This window comes from Passer montanus, unplaced genomic scaffold, assembly GCF_014805655.1.
Source record: "Passer montanus isolate IOZ18808 unplaced genomic scaffold, ASM1480565v1 scaffold98, whole genome shotgun sequence".
Classification (NCBI taxonomy): domain Eukaryota; kingdom Metazoa; phylum Chordata; class Aves; order Passeriformes; family Passeridae; genus Passer; species Passer montanus.
The window spans coordinates 1164488-1185930 of record NW_024375256.1 but is presented as its reverse complement, the minus strand read 5'-3'; the positions used below and the strand labels follow the sequence as shown (position 1 = coordinate 1185930).

The 21443-nt window shown below is 49.6% G+C and overlaps 1 protein-coding gene across 2 annotated transcripts in view; it reads right to left on the bottom strand.

Moving 5' to 3' along the window:
• Positions 1–21073, bottom strand: part of ANKRD11 (ankyrin repeat domain 11) — a 120823-nt gene extending 99750 nt beyond the window's left edge. The window contains exons 1-2 of one of the 2 annotated variants that reach the window (XM_039696463.1): positions 21041–21073; positions 5697–5776 (exon numbers count right to left, since the gene is read on the bottom strand). The gene's annotated coding sequence lies outside the window, so the exon portion shown is untranslated. Of the gene's footprint in view, positions 1–5696; positions 5777–20732; positions 20981–21040 lie in introns of those variants that run through there. The other variant, XM_039696464.1, reaches the window with a different exon arrangement.
• Between the last annotated feature and the right edge of the window lie 370 nt (positions 21074–21443).

The window sequence follows — 21443 nt, the reverse complement described above, 5'->3', positions numbered from 1 at the left end:
TGTTTGTCCACCAACCCAAAGCCACTTCTGAGGCCAAAGCCAGGCGTGTCAGCTTCCCAAAACACCCAGGCACAGGGAGCAGTTCTGGGAATGCCAGCCCCCGGGAGCCTCTGCCATGGTGGGCACAGCCCACAGCCCCTCACTCCCTTCATGCTCTCAAGTTCCTGCAAAACACCCCAAACCTCCCCTCTCCCAGCTCCTGCATGTCTGCAGCAACTGGAAACAATCAGCCTGTCCAGTCACAACCCAAGATCAAAACACTCCTTAAAGCAGGAACTTGCTAAACACAATTCAGCTTTGGATTTCTGGAGAAGTCCAGCAAGCTACCATAAAACAGGGATAACACCCAGCAGCAAAAACACTGTTGGAACACCTGAGTGAGTCCTCAAGCAGGTTGTTAAGCCAGGGAGGAATCAGGCTGAGCCAGCAAAGCTCAGCCCTTGTTCTCCTGTTGTTCCAAAATCAAAGCTGTGCCAAGAATTTAGCCAAGGAAACAAACGCTGCTAATGCCTGCTGCCCATCTCCCCACTCAGCATGGCATTTCAGAATGGTTTGGGATGGAAGGGACCTTAAAACTCACCCATCCCACCCCTGCCATGGGCAGGGACACCTTCCCCAAGACCAGGCTGCTGCAGGCTCCATCCAGTCTCACTTAGAACACTTCCAGGGATGGGGCAATCCAACATTTTAGACTTATTTTTAGAATTGTCTTCTGGTTTTGTAAGCAGTCCCCTTCCAAGGGCTATCAGTGAGGCAGATCCATCACTTTTGCCTTTGCTTGCAATAACCATTTCCCACTTTTCCAGGCATGAATGGCAGAACCAGGACCAGGCTGCACTTCCCTGTTTGTGTCAGACACTTGGGTGGCTCAGCCAAATCACCTTCCATACAAGGTTTCCATGAACTCACACTGGGAACACCTCTGAGCCACAATTCCCACCTCACAGGGTGCCCTGCTCCTGGACAATGACTGTGCCACCTGCAGCCCCACTGAAGGTGCCCAAGCCACTGCTGCATCTCCTCAGCCATCCATGGCAGCATGAATTCCCTGCACTCAAAACCACTCCTCTCACTTACAGAACTCAGGATTTGAACGTCAAAACCTCAGGATCACCACTACCTACACAAAAGGGGAGGGAACAAGAACACCCCAAGCTTCATTGCAGAAGCACAGCAAGAGAGCCTGGTCCTCCCTGCGGGCCTTTGGCCGGCGAGCTCCGGAGGTGGGAACATCTTGCACACCTCCTGCTGCCAAGAGCATCATCTGCACTTAATCACCACGATGGATACCTCTGGAAAACAAGGGACTGCAGCCACACCATGTGTCACACTGCCACTTCACTCCCCAGCCAGTGTCACTTCCTCAGGGCGGAGGCCACAACTTTCAAGAGCACGCTTGGGCGCCCTGTGAACACCCATAAATAAATAAAACCCTCGCTCACCAGCCCACAACCTGCCCCCAGCACTTTTACTTTCCCAAGAGGTCACACCCAGGAACGTCTTGCACAATAATGGAAGCAGGAACTGGTCAAGAAACCTATAGATCCCCTCCCCAAAAACCCAGCCTCCCTGTGTGACCCCAACTGGGTGGCTCAGGAATCTTCTCTGTGAAATAACAGGCTGGCAGTTCCTGGAAATGATGATCCCGTGCACTGTCTGCTTGTTTTACTGAACTCGTTCCTAAATGCAAACAGGATTTTTAAGTGTACATTACACATTAGTTGATTTTAATCTACAAATTCATAACCCAGAAGTGTGCATTTTTCAGTGTACATTACTTGAGCTGATATAAATCTACAAAATCCTAACTCAGAAGTATTTTTCTTCTAAAAATGAGATTTTTCCCATCACAATATAGCTCCTCAGAGAAGAAAATTATTCAAAACCAAGTAGATTCAGAGAAAAAGCCCAACCAACCATTTTGCTTCTTTTCAAGCAGTTATTGACATGGTTTTCTCTAGTTCTAAAGACTAGAGGAAGGAGAAAAAGGGCCGTATTTGGTTGTGGGTTGCCCTCACCAAGAACTCCTGTCTGTGCCATGGTTAATAAATGGACCAAAATTACACCCAAGGAACAAGTCAAGCATGGCATTTTTCAAAGCAGCCCCTGCTCAGCTCAGGTCTGTTCATTAAGGTGCTGCATTGTGCTCCAGCTTGGCTTATTAGCAGTGGAAAGGTCAGGGAAAGTGAATTAATGGAAGTGCTGCGCTCTCCAACATCTGACACGCGAGAGAGGAGCCTCCCTACCTACACTGCTCCTGAAAGGTACCTTCAAATTGAGGGCATGTAGGTGGCACCTGCCAAAAGTGCCATGTGAATAACGTTGGCAATTTAACAAATTCTAGGAAAATACAGAGAACTGTAAAAGCAGCAATTCAACCACTCAAAGCAAATGCTTGTGCTGAGATTACAGTTGAAAAAGCAGCTTTTTCACAGGGACAGGGGAAAGGATTTAAAGCTCTTTCCTGTAGGTCTCAGCAGGGTTTTGTGTCCAAAAATTCAAGGCTTGTTTGACCCACAAAGAACTCCAGGCTCACAGTTAAGCCACCTCTGCTTAACCTCTCCTGGCAGTGAAGATATGGGTTTAAAAGTTAAATTTAGACTGTGTCCCTTCAGAACACGGCCACACAAACATTCAGAGCTGCTAAGGGCCGTGCAGACCCACCCCACACTCAGGGAGGACAGGGCAGGAGCTGGGTCACACAGCAGAACAAACCCAGACTGGCTCTGCTGAAACCCTCTGGGCAAACCCCACCTGGAGAGCCACCCAGCACTTCATGGAGTCTCCAAAATCTGTTTTAACAAGAGAAAGGGCTCCAGCAGAAGTCAGCAAAGCCACAAGCACACATCTCTGCTTCTGCAGTGCTGCATTGAGCCATGGAATTGTTTGGGTGGGAAGGGAACTCAAAGCTCATCTCATTTCACCCCCTGCCCATGGTAGGGACACCTTCCACTGTCCCAGGTGCTCCCAGCCCTGTCCAGCCTGGCCTTGGGCACTGCCAGGGATCCAGGGGCAGCCACAGCTGCTCTGGGCACTGTGCCAGGGCCTGCCCACCCTGCCAGGGAACAATTCCTAATTCCCAATATCCCATCCATCCCTGCCCTCTGGCAGTGGGAGCCATTCCCCTTGTCCTGGCTCTCCATCCCTTGTCCACAGTCCCTCTCCAGCTCTCTCAGGGCCCCTCGAGGCATGGGAAGAAGCTCTGAAGGTCTCTCCAGTGTCTCCTCTCCCACAGGCTGAACAACCCCAGCTTTCTCAGACTATTAATGCCCCTTGTACATGGCTTCTCCTCCCCAGGCCCTGCTTCATAATACACCAGCTTCTCAACCCAAAGTCCAACATCTCCATACCCCAGGACCCCATGGAAAGGGTCCACGATGACCAACACCCTAAAAACTCAATGTACCCTGCACTGCCATAGGGTTATCCTCCAGCCCCTCTGATCTGGAAGGGGTAAGCATTGAAACACACAGGAAAAAAGGCAGCAAGCTCAAAAGAACCCTTCCTGCAGAGAAACATCTTCCTGGTGGAACAGTGAGCTCCATTTCCCCCAGAGCAGCAGGACCTGAGACCCGTTTGTGAACACGTTTCAGAGCATTAACAGAAAAACACCCAGCAGTTAAGTGAAGTCACGTTCCACCTAAACAACGCTGCCATTATTGCAGCATCTGACTTTGCGAGGACAATTCAATCCTGGCAGCATGTATTGTAATTGCTTTTCCACTCCAGGCCTCGCTTTCCAATCCTGCCCTTCTCGGGAGGTCAGAGCGCGCTGCAGCTCCCAAAGCAATTCTGCTCCTCATTCATCCCTTTAATCCCACACCTGCATATTCATCAGAACTCCCTGAAACAGCACTGCCAAAGCCACCAGCAAAGCTGCTGCTCGGACGAAGCCTTGACCCCTCTGCTTCCCTGGGAAGGTGCTGGGAACACGAGGTGGCACCGTGACGGTGCTGGGGTGCACCGGGGTCACCCGAGGCCAGGACAAGCCCAGCGTGGTGCAGCCACTCCTGCTGCCAACAGCAAAAACAGCAGCAGGCACCACTGCCCAGACAAGCTGTGGCTGCCCCACCCCTGCAAGGGTCCAGGAAAGGCTGTTGGAGCAACCTGGGATAGTGGAAAGTGTCCCTGCCCGTGGTGGGGTTGGAACCAGATGTGCTTTAAGGTCCTTCCAACCCAAACCCCTCCATGACTCTGTGATGACCTGGCTTGCTTCAAGCAAACCCTTCCAAACAGGGCTGTGCAAACACACCTGAATTTTGGGTAAGTTTTTGTTATCCTGGTTTAGAAAGGACAGTTTGCATTCCAAAAAACCAAACACCACTTACTCCACAACTCGGGAGGGAAAACCTTTGTCCCCAGCTAGGAAATAAAACAGGCAGCAAACAGCAACCAGCCTGATTTATAATTGATGCCAGGGCTGAGCTGGGTTTTTCAGGACCCTGCAGAGCTCCCAGGAAGGAGGGCAGAGCTCCTGCACACGGCAGGAAAAGGGCTCACACCTGATACACTTTAATTACCTAACGACACTGCGAGTCACCGATGCCTGCTCTGCTTTGTCTTACTGAGAAAAGCTTCTCCTGCTATTAATATTCACCAGGGGAAGCTGAAATAACATCTTGTCTGCATCTGAATACTTCAAAACCATCATGGCCACACTAAACACAACCATTTTTAATTTTTTTCCTCAAAATCCAGGACAAAAGACACCTATCAGCCTGCAGAGGCAGGGCTGAACTACACGGAGCAGCTCTTTCTCGTGCTGCCAGCCTCATCACAAATAATCCCTCTGAACCCAGAGGTCAGCCAAGGACCCAGGGCCCCAAGGCAGGAGCCACACTCTCTATTAAACACTGGGAGCCTTCTCCATGGGATTTCTGCCCACGCTGGGGGTGACCCTGAGCCCCACACAGCTCCCTCGACAGGCACTGCCTGGCTGAGCCCACCCAGCTCCCACCACACCAAACCACCAGCACAGCAGAAAAACCCAGCCAGGACAACTCCCCTGTCTCCAGCTCCAGCCACACCATCAGGATTTCCAGGACAGCACCAGCCTCTCCCACCCGCTCGCACAAACAGAGGCAAAAATCTCATTTTCCCCCCTAAATTCCACTCTACGGCAGCCTGTAATTTCTGCATCTGTTAATGCTCCCAAAAAGTTGAATCCTAACATTGCATCCAACTGTAGTCTCAGCAGATTGGGAGGTTTTTCTGCCCAAAATGAAACGTAGGTGCCATCTGTTTCAATTAGGCTAATCACAAGGAGACATAACACTGGGAAACTTAGAGACTTTGGGTTCTTTTCAAGACATTTTGAAAGCAAAGAGAAAGAAAGAGGTATTATTTAATACTCAGCAGTCAGCAGCACCAACAAGCTGCACAGTCTGCTGGGCAAACCTGTGCTGGAACTGCCCACGCAGGAAAGTTCACTTTTATTTCACTGAGGTCAGAGAAAAACTTGCTATATTCAAAATTATCTAAAATTAAAAAGACATCTCAGGACTACAGACAACTCCCAAAATATTCTTGGTTAGTACCTTTTATACATGCCATAGAACTTGCCATTTTTTGCTTTCAAATTTCAGAAAATAAAGAAAAACATTTTTAAAAGGCAAAACCAAACAGTCCAACAGCGACACAAGCACTTGTGAGGGAATAAACCAGAAATTTTGGACAGAAGCAAAGTCAATATTTACCGATTCCATAGTTGAAAGCTGTTCTTCACAGGACATATATTAAAATCCAACAGAGGTGTGTCCCAAAAACGCTGTGTAATCTGAAAAACACAGCAATTTGTTCATTAGAAAATTAAAACAAGTCAGTTTTATTCACAACACGCACACTGGATTTGAGTACATGAAGGTTACCAAGTACAAACCCTTGCCTAATCCACAAATAAACTTCCTGATAACGACTCTGCACAAACAGAGGAATAAAGGAAAGAGTGGAAGCTCGGCCAAGCATCCACCTTCTTCCATGACTTTCTGAAAATAGCTTTTTTAAAAATCACCTGCTTCAAGGATCCTGGAACCGTCTGGGTGGGCTTAGAGACATTTTATTTACAAATGAGAGCGTGTCATCCCCCAAACCCTGAGCAGTTCACAAACCCAGAGCCAGGCAGGGCCAGAAGGAGATCCTGTGCCAGAATTCACCTTCCCAAACAAACCCATGGAATTATCCATGGCACAAACGCTCTTTTCCAGCACACCTCTGCTCTGAATAGCAGTGGATCTATTCCAAAGCTCTAATTTGATTTTTTTTTTTTGACCAGCTCTTGCTGTACTTTCAAAGCTGTTTTTCCAGCTACAAATTCCCAAAGTGAAGTTTGTGATGCAGGGCAGGAACCAGCAGGAGCTCTCAGCACCCAAGGCGAAGGGGAGTTACATTCATTAACTGGCACACATGAAAGGCCTGGCAGGTTCCAAGCCCAAAACCTGCACTCCTCACCGTTCCCAAGCTGGAGGAGCTCCCTGGGATGCTGAGGCACCCATAGGTATGGAAATGAGCACCCTGAGGCGCTGGGAGCACTGGGCCTTCCCCAGTCCCACTGATGTTATTCTGGTCTGCTTAAACAGGTGAAAGGGTGAACTGCCAGCTCCACGTCCTGCTCATGCCAAATCCCCCAAAACCCCACATCCCATCCAACCTCTGAGCACTGCAGAGGGACACAGTGACCAAGCCCTGCTCCAGCTACAGTGAGAAAATCTGAATTTCTTGCCCTGCAGAGCTCGTGACAATTTTATGCTTCACCACCGCTCATCACCTTACAAACAACTTCTCTGATGTGCCTGGGTTTGGAGAGCTGCTTTCCAACGGGATGGTTCCTCCCAAGAACCATCCAGGAGAGACTCTGAGGCCAGCTGGGACTGATGCACACTGGAGGAGATCAGGAACCCTGGGAGAGCCTTGTTTGTTTTGGGAAACCTTCACTCCCCAGTGAAAAGCCAAAGGGAAGATGTCCAGATGAGCAATGCAGCTGCATCCAGGGTAGAGCTGCTTCCAGCTGGGCCCAGGGAAGTCTTGGGAACCTCAGAGAAAAGGAACAGGCCAAAATAAACCCCAAACCCAGAGGAAGATGTGAAAGCCCAGGGTCCTGACTCAAAGAAAGGAATCCTACAGCAGGTAAACTTCTCCAGATGAGCAAAATGGAAGTTTTCTGGCATTTTTTCTTTGAGAAGAGTAAAGGAGATACAGACACATGGCTACCTGGTGGATTCTTCCAGGGCCAAGGAGCCCTGGGGCACTGAGGGATCCCCTGATGGGAACCACAGCCCTGTGGAGCAGGATGGCAGTGCTTGCACAGCACCTTTTCCAGCAGGATTCCCCAGCTCCTTCATCTCCATAGTAACAGTCACATCATTAATTAGCATTTCAACAGCAATAAGAGATAAAGTGGGGGGAAAACAGCTGAACTTCCAACTGCATTGTCTGGAACTGCAGCAGTGCTGCTTGCTGACAGCAGTGACTGTCAGACGGAATGGTTTGAGTTGGAAGGACCCCAAAGCTCATCCCATTCCATCCCCTCTCATGGGCAGGGCACCTTCCCCTAGCCCAGGCTGCTCCAGCCTGCCCTTGGCCACTTCCAGGGATCCAGGGGCAGCCCCAGCTGCTCTGGGCAACAACTGTGATCAAAATGACAAAAAAGTCTACAGAGATCAGTCCCAGGACACTGATACACCATTTTCAAGGTCTATTTACAGCTGCTTGCTGGCCCACAGACAGCAGATTTATTCATTCCTTGGCTCACATATAAACATACATAAAGTATCGTAACGCTGAAACAGCGGCCACACGTGAGCCAAGTCATTTTCACAACGAACATGGCACCATTTTTTAATGAAATTGTTATCAAATCACTCAGGAATGCAGCAAACCCTCCAGTGGGAGATGCCCAGCACAGCCTGCCTGGCTGTACGTGGTCGGGTCACTCACACAACGTTCCTGCTGCGCCGAATCCAACACTGCAATTTAAACCCACCTCCACTTCCAAAAGCCACATTATAATCAACAAACACATCTAGCCAGCCCATTTTCTTAGCTTTAGCTGATGAAAATGTATTACTTCACAAAGTATCATCACTGCCCTTGTCCCTCCTGGGACCCCGCAGGGCTGACCATGGACAACGCTCCAACCCTGCTGAGCTCGTGGTCCCTGCACAGGAGCCACCTGCACTGCTCTGCCCTGCCTTGGAATGGTCATGCAAACACCACATAACCAAGGGCTCGAGGTGGCCAGGTTCTGGCTCAAAACAGGTTCAGTCTTGCAAGACTTGGGATACTTCATTTTCTGTTAACGCGAAGCAACTTGGAAACTCTGCGAAAGCAGACGGTTCCACCAAAATAATATCTAACTGTTTAAACTTCTACATTTTCCTACCAACTCGTGATCTTAACACTGACCACGGGGTCCCTCAGCACCTCCCTGAATCAGTGATTCTTGCTGCACCCACACACGGATCAGGACTTCACATCCAGAGCTCAGCATGCAACTTCTGCCAGCATTCCATCAAAAAAATTGGGAATTACATAATTCAAACCTCCTTAATAAAAGGGTATCTTGTAACTTCACAGAAATTAGTACTTGAAGATGGAAAATGCTTTACAATCCCAAGCTGTGACCTGAAAAATACTGACATTAGCTATAGACTCTTCACACCAGAGCAGCTGGGATGTGGCAGCAACACCAACTGGTCCCAGCAGTGAGGTGGGAATTGGCTTCCTTGAAGGAATACCAGTTCTCTGGTTTATTCAGAGCCCCCTACAAGGGTCCCCATGAAAAGAGTGTTTGAGATTGAATGGTGTCATACACCTCAATGTTTCTCAACTTGATCAATAATGCAGAAAGGTTCTGCTGAAATCTCCATTTTACAGGGAGCAGGAAAGAAGCCACTGCTGCTGTCTCATCCCAGGAAATCCAGAGGCCAATGTCCCCACAAATGTGTGCCTCACCATTCGTGTTTCTTTCAGAGAAGGAGTTGTATTTGGACTCCAAGTCAGACTGGCATCAATTCAGATTTTATAGAGACCCAGAAGTAAGCAGCCTAAGAACATATCAGAGATTTAGATTCTGGTTTAGACCAACTTTTGAATGGATAAAATCTCTGGGGAATAAGAGAACCTTTTTCCACAGCACTCATCTGCTTCCCTCAAAATAATTCCAGGAAGAGACAGAATTTCAATAAGGCATCTCTCTGAGGGCTGCAGTGAAAAGACACCCAGGGGAGCACCCCAGACCCATGGAGCTCCTGCTCTCAGATAGCCCCATTACCTCCCAAACAGAATCAAGGGGGAACAAGTACAGCCAATTTGGAGCAAGGGGAAACTTGGAAGTGTTTTCCAATGCACTCCACAGGCACAGCCTGACAGAGCACAACCAGAGCTTCCACCTGCTGAAATGGGGAAAAATGCTTAAAATCCCACTGTAATTCCAGAACCTGAGAAAATGGAGACTGGGGGAAGAACCCATAAGCAGCAGCATTACAAACCCCACAGATATCCTCCATAAACATCCATGGGTTCCTTCTGCTGGAATTGGAGAAGACAACGTGCCACCTAGACAGAAACACTGCAGAAATGTCTGTCTCTCACAGAAAGTGCCTGTCCCAGCCCAGGGAGAGCCACAAGAGCCATGCCCAGCACAGCAGGAAAGCTTTCCTGGCCCCTCAAGGGATGGACACTGTGTACAACTCATCAGATTTGTGGCAGTTTCCCTCAGGAGCCTGGAAAAGCACCCTCAGACCACTCCATGCAGCTCAGGACTCTCTAGAAAGAGGAGGAAAAGAAGAGGTGCTGCTCTCTAGATCTGAAGGGGGATAAAGAGTTGTTTCCAAGAAATCCACACAAATTAGAGATAAATACCCCTGCAGCCTATCAGGGGCTGCCAGCACAGCCACCTCCAGGCACACACAGAGCAAACCCTCACGTCCCCACCCTTTTCAGAGAGATTCCAGCACTGGGGTGAGCTCCAGCACCTGCCCTGCACTACAATTTGTGAATATTCCCACAGCAATCACAACCCAGCTATGCTCAAACAGCAGCAGCTACCCAAGTGAAAAGCCAAAGCACACAGAGAATTCCACTAGTCCTAAAAAAACCCCCACCTTTCAGCGTGTTTGATTGTGACAAAATTGTAGCATCAAGTAAAATTTAATTAGATGGCTTTCGGAACGAAAGTAGGTGATATATTCTTGAAGTTCCTTTATTTTGCCCTGCAGATAAGATGTATGCTGAGATCTACAGTTTTTAAAGCTTGTGTTGTCTGTGCTACTTGATAAAAAATACAAAATAAGCTGATACTGTATTCAAAAACACAGACACTTGTGTGGGCTGAAGAGCCCAAGGTTTAATTTGTGCCACTGCAATAAGCACAAAGGGCAGGAAAGATGTGATTCCTGGGAAAACAAAATCTCCTTTAAGGCTTTTAATTGAAAGTCTGACATGGACAACACAGTTCCTAGGAACTGGGGGTTGACAGAAGCCTAAATTCAAGAATGACCAAGCTGTTTGGAGATCTCCAGTGAATATGGGGAGGTCAGAATGACATCACAGAATGGTTTGGGTTGGAAGGGACCTCAAATTTCATCTTGTTCTGTCCCCACCTTGGGCAGGGATACCTTTCACTTATTCCAGGTTGCTCCAAGCCCCTTCCAGCCCAGCCTTGGACGCTTCCAGGAGTGGGGATTAAGCTCCAAGAGGCTGAAATTCACTGAGCCAGCCAAGGCAGGAAGGGTGGATGTTCTCTGGAATTAAAGCCATAATTTAAGGTGAGCTCACAGCTCAGGCTCCTCCTCATTTCCATTGCTCCTAAACACAGGTGAGGTGGGACCAACACGTCCTTGCCCTCCCCAGACTGAATCCCCCCCTGTGCCCTCACCACCAAGCCCCACTCCTCCTAAGGGAAGCAGGAGGGTGAATGATGCCACCAGGCCACAACGAGCTCCACTTCATTTAAAAATGAATCTGCATTTCTTACTCTGTGCCCAGTTTTAACACATGGAGAAAACACCATTTTTCAAGAGAAAAGAGTGACAGACAGACACATTTGTCACCTTTGCAGTCCCAGATGTTTGCATCCGTGTAATTCCATGGCAAATTGGATACAGGTTACTATTAATACCTGAACTATTTCCTTTCCTCTCTGAATGCTGGTTGGTGGCAAAGATGCAAGCATCCCATTTTAAAGCACACTAATTAGCCAAGGAGGAGTCAAGGAAGTCACTGTTCAGCCTTCAAGAGCAGCCAGGCTCCCTCACAGAGGGAAAAACACAGCAACATCCATGGAGTGGCTTCTGGATGGATTCTGAGCTGGCTGAAGATCACCAAGAAAACTCTCTGTGGGACAGGAATGTTACAACCAGACACTTCAACAACTCAGCTACAGGTTTTTTAGGAATATGCAGGTGGCAGCCCCACACCCAGGTATGTAGGATCAGACACTGTTACCTGGCTGGACAATCCAGGAGGTCCCCAGAAAGCAACATGAAAAACGTAATTGTAGAATGTGCTCAAGTCTACAATTCCTGAGTTACAAGTGCCTTACAACCACCTCAAATTACACAGCAAAGAAAGAGCTGAAAGGAAGCACCTCCCTGATTTCCACACAGCATCCCTCCCCTATTGTCTGGGGCCTGGCAAGGTAAGGTCAGAATAAAAAGATTCCTTAAAAATCCCACATACATTGAAAGCACCTACAGCTTCCACTGATCTTTTTTCCTTTCTATTCTAAGCCCTGAACAGGTTTAAGTAGCAGTTGTCATCATTAAAGCAGCTGCTCCCCTCCCACTTTCCATTCTCCTGAGAAGGAGCATCCTGGCAGCACAGGCACAGGTAAGGAGCCGTCTCACTCAGGGTACAGAAATCCAGGCTGGAAAAGGGTGTGAGGAGGGCACAGGCCACCTCAGCCACAGGGATCAGAGAGCACTGCTGAAGAACGAAATAAGGAAATATAGTCACGAGCAATAATGCTAAAATAAGGAAGTCAAATATCTGTGCCCACTGAGCTGCCCCAGCTGCTCAGAGGGGCTGGAGGGCTGCAGGCTCTGCCCCTGCTCAGCTGCTGGTGCCCAGCTTCTCTCCTGGGCACTCCATGCATCAGCTGAGCCTGCCAGTCCAGCAGGAATCTCCTGATGCTCCTCTGGCACACTCTGCTCAGCAGGGCCAGCCAGGCTCGTGTCCTGGAGGGTGGGGGAGCCTCACCCTGCAGCACCACAGCCCTGCACCCCAGGAAGGGCACAGCCCTCCCCTCCAGCACGGCCCATCCAAACAAACAGCGCAGAGGGCGGCAAGGAAAACGCTCAGAGGACAAAAGGACGGAGTCAGGATTAAACCCAGTCCCTTGATCCCCGGCCAAATGGCCGACCCATAAGCCCACGCAACTTCCAGAGCCAATTTAAAATCCTCAGTGTGGTACACTTTAGGTTATAAAATCATATTTAGACACACATTTTGAAGTGTTCTTTGCTCTGCTGGTGGCTAAAAACAATTCCTTTGTCATCAAATCTTGCTTCAGCAAGCTGACGTGACGTTTTTAACTCAGGAAATAAGATAATTATGGTTCAAGGTAAACAACTACAACTGTGCATCATAAACAGTTTCTAATTTTAAGCCTGAGTCCCTCTAATGCCATCCATATTTTAAAGACAGTTTTCTTACAAATGGTTTAGGCTGTCTGAGCAGCTTGTGACTGAGCCTGTGCTAATGAGCAGCAGCAAGGCAGCACATCCAGGGAAAACAGAGCCTGGTGGAGCAGGTGAGCTCCTGTGTCAACATCACAGCATGGTTTGGGTTGGAAGGAACCTCAAAGCCCAACAAAGCCATGGGAAGAGACACCTTCCACTGTCCCAGGCTGCTCCCAGCCCTGTCCAACCTTGGGCACTGCCAGGGAGCCAGGGGCAGCCACAGCTGCTCTGGGCACCCTGTGCCAGGGCCTCAGCACCCTCTAAGCCAAAAACTTACTCCTAATATCCAAGCTAAATATTTCCTTCTTTCAGTCTGAAGCCAGTCCTCCTTGTTCTGCCACTCCAGGCCCTTGTCCAAACTCCCTCTCCAGCTCTCCTGGAGCCCCTTTATCCCTGGAAGGGGTTCTAAGGTCTGCCCAGAACCTTCTCTTCTCCAGGCTGAACAAGCCCAGCCCTCCCAGCCTGTCAAGGTAAGCCAAACATCAAAGGAGGAAAATACACTCTGAATCTTAAATAGCTGGAGAGGCAACAGCCGTGTCTCCTGGAGCAGGAGCAAACAAAGCTACACCGCTTACGCAACCCCGCGAGTCACCAGGATCCCAGACCTCAAACGCCCCGTGGCACCAACAGCAGCAGCTCAAGTTGGAACTCGTGAAGAGAATCAGCACTGAGCTGTTCTACACCAGGCAGCAAAGGCAGCTCCAGCCCCTCAGTGCTGTGTCTGAAGCGTCCCTCGTGCTGCTGCTGCCCTAAAACGTTCCCAAAGTCACCTGGGAACAAAGGCTGGCAGGACAGGGCAGGGCAGGGCAGGGAGCATCCCGGCTGGAGCACACGGAGCGAGCGTGCCTGCAGCTCCAGCAGGTGTGCAGGGCACGAGCTGTGCCTGCCTGGAGGATCAATCACTGCGCTCACAGGGAGCAATAATCCAGGAGTGCTCGGAGGTGTCAGCCTGGCAGGCTCCCGTTCCTCCTCATCCCAGGAAAACAGGCTCAATTACAGCCACATGAAGGGGGAAGGTGGCAGAGGAACCCAGCTCCCACAGAGGCAAAGCACTCTTACAGAGCAGTGCTGGAAAAGGCAGGAGTGGTCAGAAGGGTCCCAAAAGGCAGTGGTGGGAACGCTCCTGCAGGAGCCTGAACAACACAGAGCAATCACGAGGTGGAGCCAGGGCAGCCTGGGAGAGCTCGCTCCTCCAAAACTTTTCCTCACTAAACAATTCCAAAGCACCCCACCCCACTGCTGCTATTGTTGTCAGAGAGGGAATTCCAACCAGAACAATGATTTCCACGACATTTTTCCGTTGGAAGAAGAAAACTGGTAACACTGCACAGCAAAAATAAAATTTCCACAGTAGTTCATCCAGTACCACAAGCCTCCCTCCTAAAGGGAACAGATTAACGTGCCTGGAGTCTGCTGTGCAGCAGGGATGTATTTTTAGCTCCAAGGATCCAAAGGCAGTGATGTGGTGGAAGCCTCCCAGGCTGGAGATAGCCATGGGAGGTTCATCTCTCTGCACCCTGGAGAGGGCAGCTCATTAAAAGGCTGCTCAGAGCAGAAGGAAACAATTCACCCATTCCCTGAAGAAATCCCTCTTCCCACGACTGCACACAAGGCAGCTCCTCCAACCTCCCCACCCCCCCAGCTCATCCTGATTTGCACCATTTTTGGGGAACAGCAATGCATTACAAGTGCTCCTTACTCCCAGATCTCTGGCACAATTCATGGAGGTAAATTCAAAGCTGTGCTCATGGCACAGGGGCTCAAAGTCAACCCAAGTGTCCAGGAGACTGAAAGGAGCAGAACAAGAGTTTGGCTTTGTGCTTTACCTGCAGCTCACCCTTTTCTGTGAGTACTGATAAAGCAGCATTAGCTGCTGTCCAAACACAAGTGAGTGAACCTGAAAGATATCATGGAATGCTTTGGGTTGGAAGGGATCTTAAAGCTCATCTCATTCCCACTCCCTTCCACAGGCAAGGACACCTTCCACTATCCCAGGCTGCTCACAAACCCTGTCCAGCCTGGCCTTGGGCACTGCCAGGGATCCAGGGGCAGCCACAGCTGCTCTGGGCACCTGTGCCAGGGCCTGCCCACCCTCACAGAGAACAATTCCTTCCCAAAATCCCATCTAACCTTTTCCTCTGGCAGTGGGAAGCCATTCCCTGTGTCCTGGCGCTCCAAACCCCAATGAAGAATATCCTCAAAGTGAAGCCTCCAAGGCAGCCAAACACCTCAATGGCCACCAAAGCCTCTCTGCTCTCCTGGCTACCATGAGCCAAAGTTTAACCCAATTATCAGGTGCAGGAGTCCATTCCCAGGCCACAAAAGGTGACTTAGTCACATTAGCTTCTACCTACAACAGTGCCATTCATCACCAACCTTCAGGGACACACCTTTGGGAAAAACACCTGGCAGGTGTGCAGGGATCCCTGCCTCAGATCCAGGAGTCAAAAAAATTGAATAAAACACAAGCAAAATTATGAATTAGAGAGTTTATTATTTCATAAACTTCCAGGTATTCTGGCTGTCCCATCCAAGGGCTCAGAGATGGCAGTGCCTGGATGCAGACTGCCCCAAATACCCACCTTCACAGGTGCATTTGGGAACCCAAATGTGCCACTGGGGAACACAAATGCTCAATTCTGAGTATTCACAGGCCAACAGGCAGAAAAGGAGAGGAAAAAATAAAAATCAAGGAAAAATGCAGAAAGTCTACTCACAAGACCCAGAAGTCCTGAGTAGAGCCAAGCTATTTTTCAGACTTGTATTAAAATTAGACTGGCCTTAGACTGTGAATCACATTCACCCCTTGTGAGCAGCAGAAGAGCACCAACATCACCTGGTGAAAGACACAGAAATGCAGAGGGGACCAGAGGGGACCTCTCCAACCCCAGCACCCACTGCACTGAGCTCACACACCTCAAAAACCAGCTCGTTTGTAACACTCCAGCACCCACCGAAGGCAAAGCTACTCAAATCTGGTGTGTGGGTCTAGGAAAACAAAGCTCAGCTTCAGCCCTGCCTCCCCTCCCGAGCCCTTCCTCCTCCGAACGCCTGAAATAGGATGTTACACTACTTGTTTATACGCCATTACAGAAAAACATGCTGGGTTTCTTCATCCTGCATTACAGAACAAAGTGTTACCCAATTCCTCCTGTAAAGTACCAAGAAATAACTGTGAGACCATATGCAGGGGGAAGCATCCACGTGCTGGAGTAATCCAGCCTTACGTAAGCGGCCACGGGCTCTGACCACAGCAGCAGCCAAGGCAGGGCCAAGCCAGCTTCCCCTTAAAACCCACCCCAAAATTCACTTGGAGGGGTCTGATGCAGGAGACAAATGGAATTCATGTCCCTAAGTTACAATCTGAGGTTTCTGCCATCAGAGTACCCAGAGCAAAGAATGCTGGGTGTTTGATTTTCGCTCCTGGAGCTCATCCCCATGAACCAAAAATGAATCATTTGTTAATTGGCGAGTTCAGTTTGAACCCATGCCACCATGATTCTTATCTCAGGAGTTAGAAGGCAGCTCCTTCCAAGGATCCAACAAAGGCAGAGATCAGCATCCTAGAACATCAGGAATCTGAGCACTGATAATCCTCAGATCACAGAGTAGTTTGCTTTGGAAAGCCTCTGAGATCATCAAGCCCAGCACTGCCAGCACCACCACAAAACCACGAGTCACATCTACATGGTTTGTAACACCTCCAGAGAGACAGGGTGCCCCCAGCCTCTTTTCCAGGCTGAGCAGACCCTGCCCCACATCCCTTCCCTGGACACACTGTGTGGGATCAGCTCAGAACAGCAGCCATGCTGTGGACAAGGCAGCCAAAAACACGAGGTGCAAAACAGACCCAAAATCCACAGGTAAGAAATTTAATAAAATCCGATTTGTTCCCTTTCTCCCTGCTGCCAGCCACAAGGAAACACAACAGCACAGACACATTATTATGAAAAACAAGTCAACTTCTAGCACAGGGATAGGGATAACAAATGTTTCACTGCTCTGTTTCAAGCATTTCAGATCTTAAACTGAGCCCAGAAAAGACCATTACCAGTTAAGCTATTACAGCAAATGAAATGAAAATTGAAAATCAAGTCTAACCGACATTAAATTTAAATAAATATATCTCAATTCCAGGCTCATAATACATAGTTCTTATGACAAAAAACTTCTGGAGAAGGGAAAAACACCCTTGGTAACTCTGAATATTAAGCTATGGTACCACAGGCATCTCACAGTTGATCTAAATAAAGTGTCTCCTGCAAAGAGCCCTGGTTCCTCCAGTGCAGGCTGCAGTGTGATTAACAGAGGTCCATTAGAGAGGCAATCCATAACCTGGCTCCTGTGAGGAGTCCCTGCCACATCCGTCTGAGTTTCCATAGCAACCAGGCAGGAAAATATAAAGCAAATTACAGTTAAACGAAAATTATTCTCCATGACAATATATGTTAATGCGGGAACATTTGCAAGGCCATTCCAGATAAAATGTTTACATTCACACATGTGTCTACAAAAATAAATAAAAGGCAGCTGGAGCAGCTAATGGATCACCCAAAGAGAAGGATCAGAGTCTTTTTTTGCCCCAATAAGTTTTAGTCTGTTCATCAGAATAAAATTCTTCAAGCTGAAGAATACCCAAAGTATTTCCAAACAGAAACATTCTTTAAGGAACAGGTTTTCAGAAGATCTAAAACACACATTTCTGAATGTTGTGAACCTTTAATTTTCCTGGCTGCAAACAAAGACCACATTTATGCCTCCCCATCCTAGCAGAAAATGGTTTAAAGGAGAGGTTAAGTTTATATTTAGAGAGCTCTGACTGAAACTGGAATAGTGACTTATTTTAATCAGCTGTAACTTACTGAGAACTGGAAGGTGCTTTATACCTCAGAATTTGGGGTGCTGACTCCACAGCTGGGAGAATCTTATACCCCACCAGGGTTTAAAGACAGCACAGGCCACTGAAACACTTTTAGAAAAGCCCACAATTAAGGCTGTAAAAGCTGATCATACTCTCCCCACCATCACCACTTAGCCTGAATAGTCCTTTTTTTGGGAATGCATCTCAGTTGAGGGAATCTATCTTCTGGAGCATGAGGGAAGTTAATTGGAATGAGGCTCGTCAAGACGCAGCCACTTGGTTATTTTTTCAACTCCCTTGGCTCGTACCCCAAAGAAAAGCCCAGAGAAAGGAAGGAGGTTATAAACTGACTCACAGTCTGTGCCACTGAAACGCCACGTTTTCAGCAGGGTCTGAAATACTGCCCTGGAAAACAGCCCCCCCTCGGCCGCCCGGCCAAGTTCCTTTCCCATGGAAATGCTCTGCCTGTTCCACGAGTACCACAGGTGCAGGTTTCTTAGGAAGGCCCAGAAAGAGCACAAGGCACTTTTTGAAGGCGTTGGGGAGAGCTGGGAGCACAGAGCAGGGCATTCAGCGCGCTGGCACATCCACTGACCTCTGCATCTGCTCCTGCCTCCGCCTACGGAACAATGCTGCGATCATGAGGATCGTAACTTTTTATGACAGTGGGAAAACTGCAATCTTCTCCACGAGTTCACTCCACCCTGCACATAAAACTGCTCATAGGTTCAACCATAAAGCAAACTCCCTGCTTTGAAGTTGCAGCCGGAGCCCCGCGCACGTTGTAAAGCCGAGCTGGAGAGCGCGGTGCATTAAGGTTTTACATAACCACCCTGGTGGAAAGCATCGCTCCCCAGCCTGCCACAGCCACTGCTGACAAAAAAGGGAGCCAGGTCAGAGAGTATCTGGGTAACAGAACTCCTCGCAGGTGAGCTCGGGTTACCCACAAACACCCAAGCCACACAGCACCCGATATATTCCAGCCCTGCTCCACTTTCCCCGAGGATCAGCTTCCCACAGAGCCCACAGCAGCGCTCCCATCATCACAGCTCCCATCCCATCAGCTCAGCACTGCCCCACGGCCCCCTCCTCCTTTCCCTCCACGGGATGTGCAGGCAGAGCAGGGCTGGAAGAAGCTCTGGAGATCATCCAGTCCCACCCCCCCTGCCAAGGCACAGGCACCTGGAGCAGGTGGCACAGGAGCACGTCCAGGTGGGTTTGGAATGGCTCCAGAGGGGGAGACCCCACACCCTCCCTGGCAGCTGTGCCAGTGCTCTGCCACCCTCCAAGGGAAGCTCTCCCTCATGCTGAGGTGGAACTTCTTGTGCTTTGGTTTATGTATCTCTATACAATGCACAGAATGCAACTATAAACAGCCTAAAAAACAAAACCTAACCCCTGCCAGTGGAACCCCAGCAGCAGTTGCTAGGATCCTCTGCAAACCTCACTAATTGCTGGGATTGGGTTTCCAGGGAAGCTCCTTGCTGCAGCAGTGGAGGGGCTGAATGCTGTTTTCACAAAAGAACTTGTAAAACCCCAGGCTGCATGCCTGCAACAGCAAGGATTTATATTCCAGGCACAAATCAGATTATGCTGCACACACCATGCTCCCAGGGCTCCAAGCAGGTGGATCCCACCAGGATGAGCAGCCTTTCTGGATGGCCAGGCTCCAGGACCAGGTTCCCTGCTCTCCCTGATGGGCTCCAACTCCCTTTGAGGAGACCTGACTGTGTCAGATGCCTCCCTGTCAGAAAAGTCATTTTATCTGTAACCATAAGCAAATGCATGCTAACGTGGAGTGAGATTCCAGGGAAAAGCAGGCAGGCTGCAGCTTTCCTGCAGGTAAAAGGGCAGGAGATTCAGAGGCACCAGGCTGCTGGCAGCACTACCACTACGAGTAACCTCATGGTAGAGAGCCCCCTTGCACAAATAAATTCACAAAAGAGAGATTCCAAGAGCAGATCCAAGCAAGGACAGTAAGGGAGAGGCAGGAGAGAGAAGGAGCTGCTCCCTGTGAGCACACAGCATCCCAAACATCCCTGCCAGCATTCCCCACAGCCCAGGAGCCTTCACCTCAGCACACCCACAGCTACACTCCCCTCCCAAGCACTTTCCTCCCACCCTGCAAAAACAAGGTCCAGCTCTCCAGAGGGAGAGGAAAATGCAGGAACAACTCAGAGAGCAGAAAGGCAGGAACAGACGGGAGGGGACCTCGAAAGGCAGACAGGCTAAAATTAGAGACAAGAATCTTGGAGGAGAAGGACTAAGGCAAGAGCAGAACCTCCATCAGATGAGGCTCCTGGGAAAAGGGAGGGATGGACAGGAGGGAGAAGAAACCTGCTGGTGGGTGAAGCAGGGGAGGCTCGCAGGCAGAACACACTGCAGGAGGAAATTAAATTCAGCATTTTAAGACTACAGCCTCCAGCTCTCTAACCAAAGAGCTCCACTCAGCACACCAGGAAAGAGCCACGAAGTTGACTTCTTGTCTGATCCCTTCCCCCCTGGACTAACTCAGAGGAATTCGTCTCTCACCACAGAACCAGTTTAACACCCCAGTGCCAGTGCTGATCACAGGGGAAGGGAACTGAATTCACTGCAGAGCAGCTGAGTAACACAGGGCACCTCTGATCTCCTGGGAGAGCCAGAGACCTTCCAGGCTGCAGGGAAAATGAGGAACAGGGAGCCCAGAGCCAGGGGAGCCACTACGCAGGACCCCGGCGCGTGCCAGGACAGGCCATGGCGAGGAGGGAAACCAGAGCAGCCACCAGCCAGCCCAATTCCCAAACCCAGCACATTCCCCCATACGTGGGGACAAGAAACCACATGAACAAAAAAGGTCAACATTCAAGGAGAACAGGTTTTCATCTTCAAACCCGTGCACTGGACCCTTGGGCTGCCGAGAAGGCTAAGTTTCACACGCTAAATCCCCAAACTTGCTCGTTACAGTCCAGCTTGGATAAATGGAGCTGCCTGTGCCGAGCTGCAAGATGAAACCACGGAGACAGCTTGGGGTGGGCAGTGGCCAAGCGCCGTAACCGGAGCGCCCGTGGTATTTAAACCCCCAGAGCACAGCCAGGATGTTTGTGTCCCCCCACACACACCCCTTCCCTGCATTACCTACATCTCTTCCCAGCATCGCCACGGCTAATCTCATCCATCCAAAGATATATGGATATATTTATAGACAGGCTTACATCTCCTGCACATCCCAGGCCTGACGCAACCGCGGAGCGCCGGTCGGTGTTGTTACCACAACGCTGACATTTCACAATCTGCCACAGCCATCCTCCTGCAGAACGTGGAAAACACCAGCCCCGGAGTGTAAAGTCTATCCCAAAGTGCTTTCCATGGGATACAGTCACTGCCACAGTCAGCAGGATCGCAGCCCTGCCGCCTCCTCCCTGCAGCAGCTATCAGGAGACCATTCCCAAAGGGGAACTTCTTGGAACTTTATCTTGGCTCCTCCTGGACCTAACCAGCCTGCAGAAACCCAGCCACTTACCAGTCATTTGGAGCTCCTGGTACAACTTGTTTACACAGCCCAGGTCACAGGATCGGCTGGAAGGTGTAAGCAGGATATAGTTTTTATGGCTCTGAACTCCTGCCCAGATAAGCCGATAAGGCCCCGGCTGGGGGCGGGGAGCACTTTCATGTGTGCGTGATTTGAAAGGAAGAGGCACCCAGAACTGCAGCTAAGCAGTTGATGCTTAATAATGAAGCTTCCATTCACCTCTAAAGCTATTTAATGCCTTTTTTTTTTTTTTGGAGTTCCTAATTACACATCCTTTCATTTCACATCCCGATATTGAGGGCAGCACCGTGTTTCCAAGCCTCTGGCTGCCGAGCCTTCAGGGACACGCTGCCTCCAGATCGTGGTGAATTTTTTAGAGGGTAACATCTCCCTT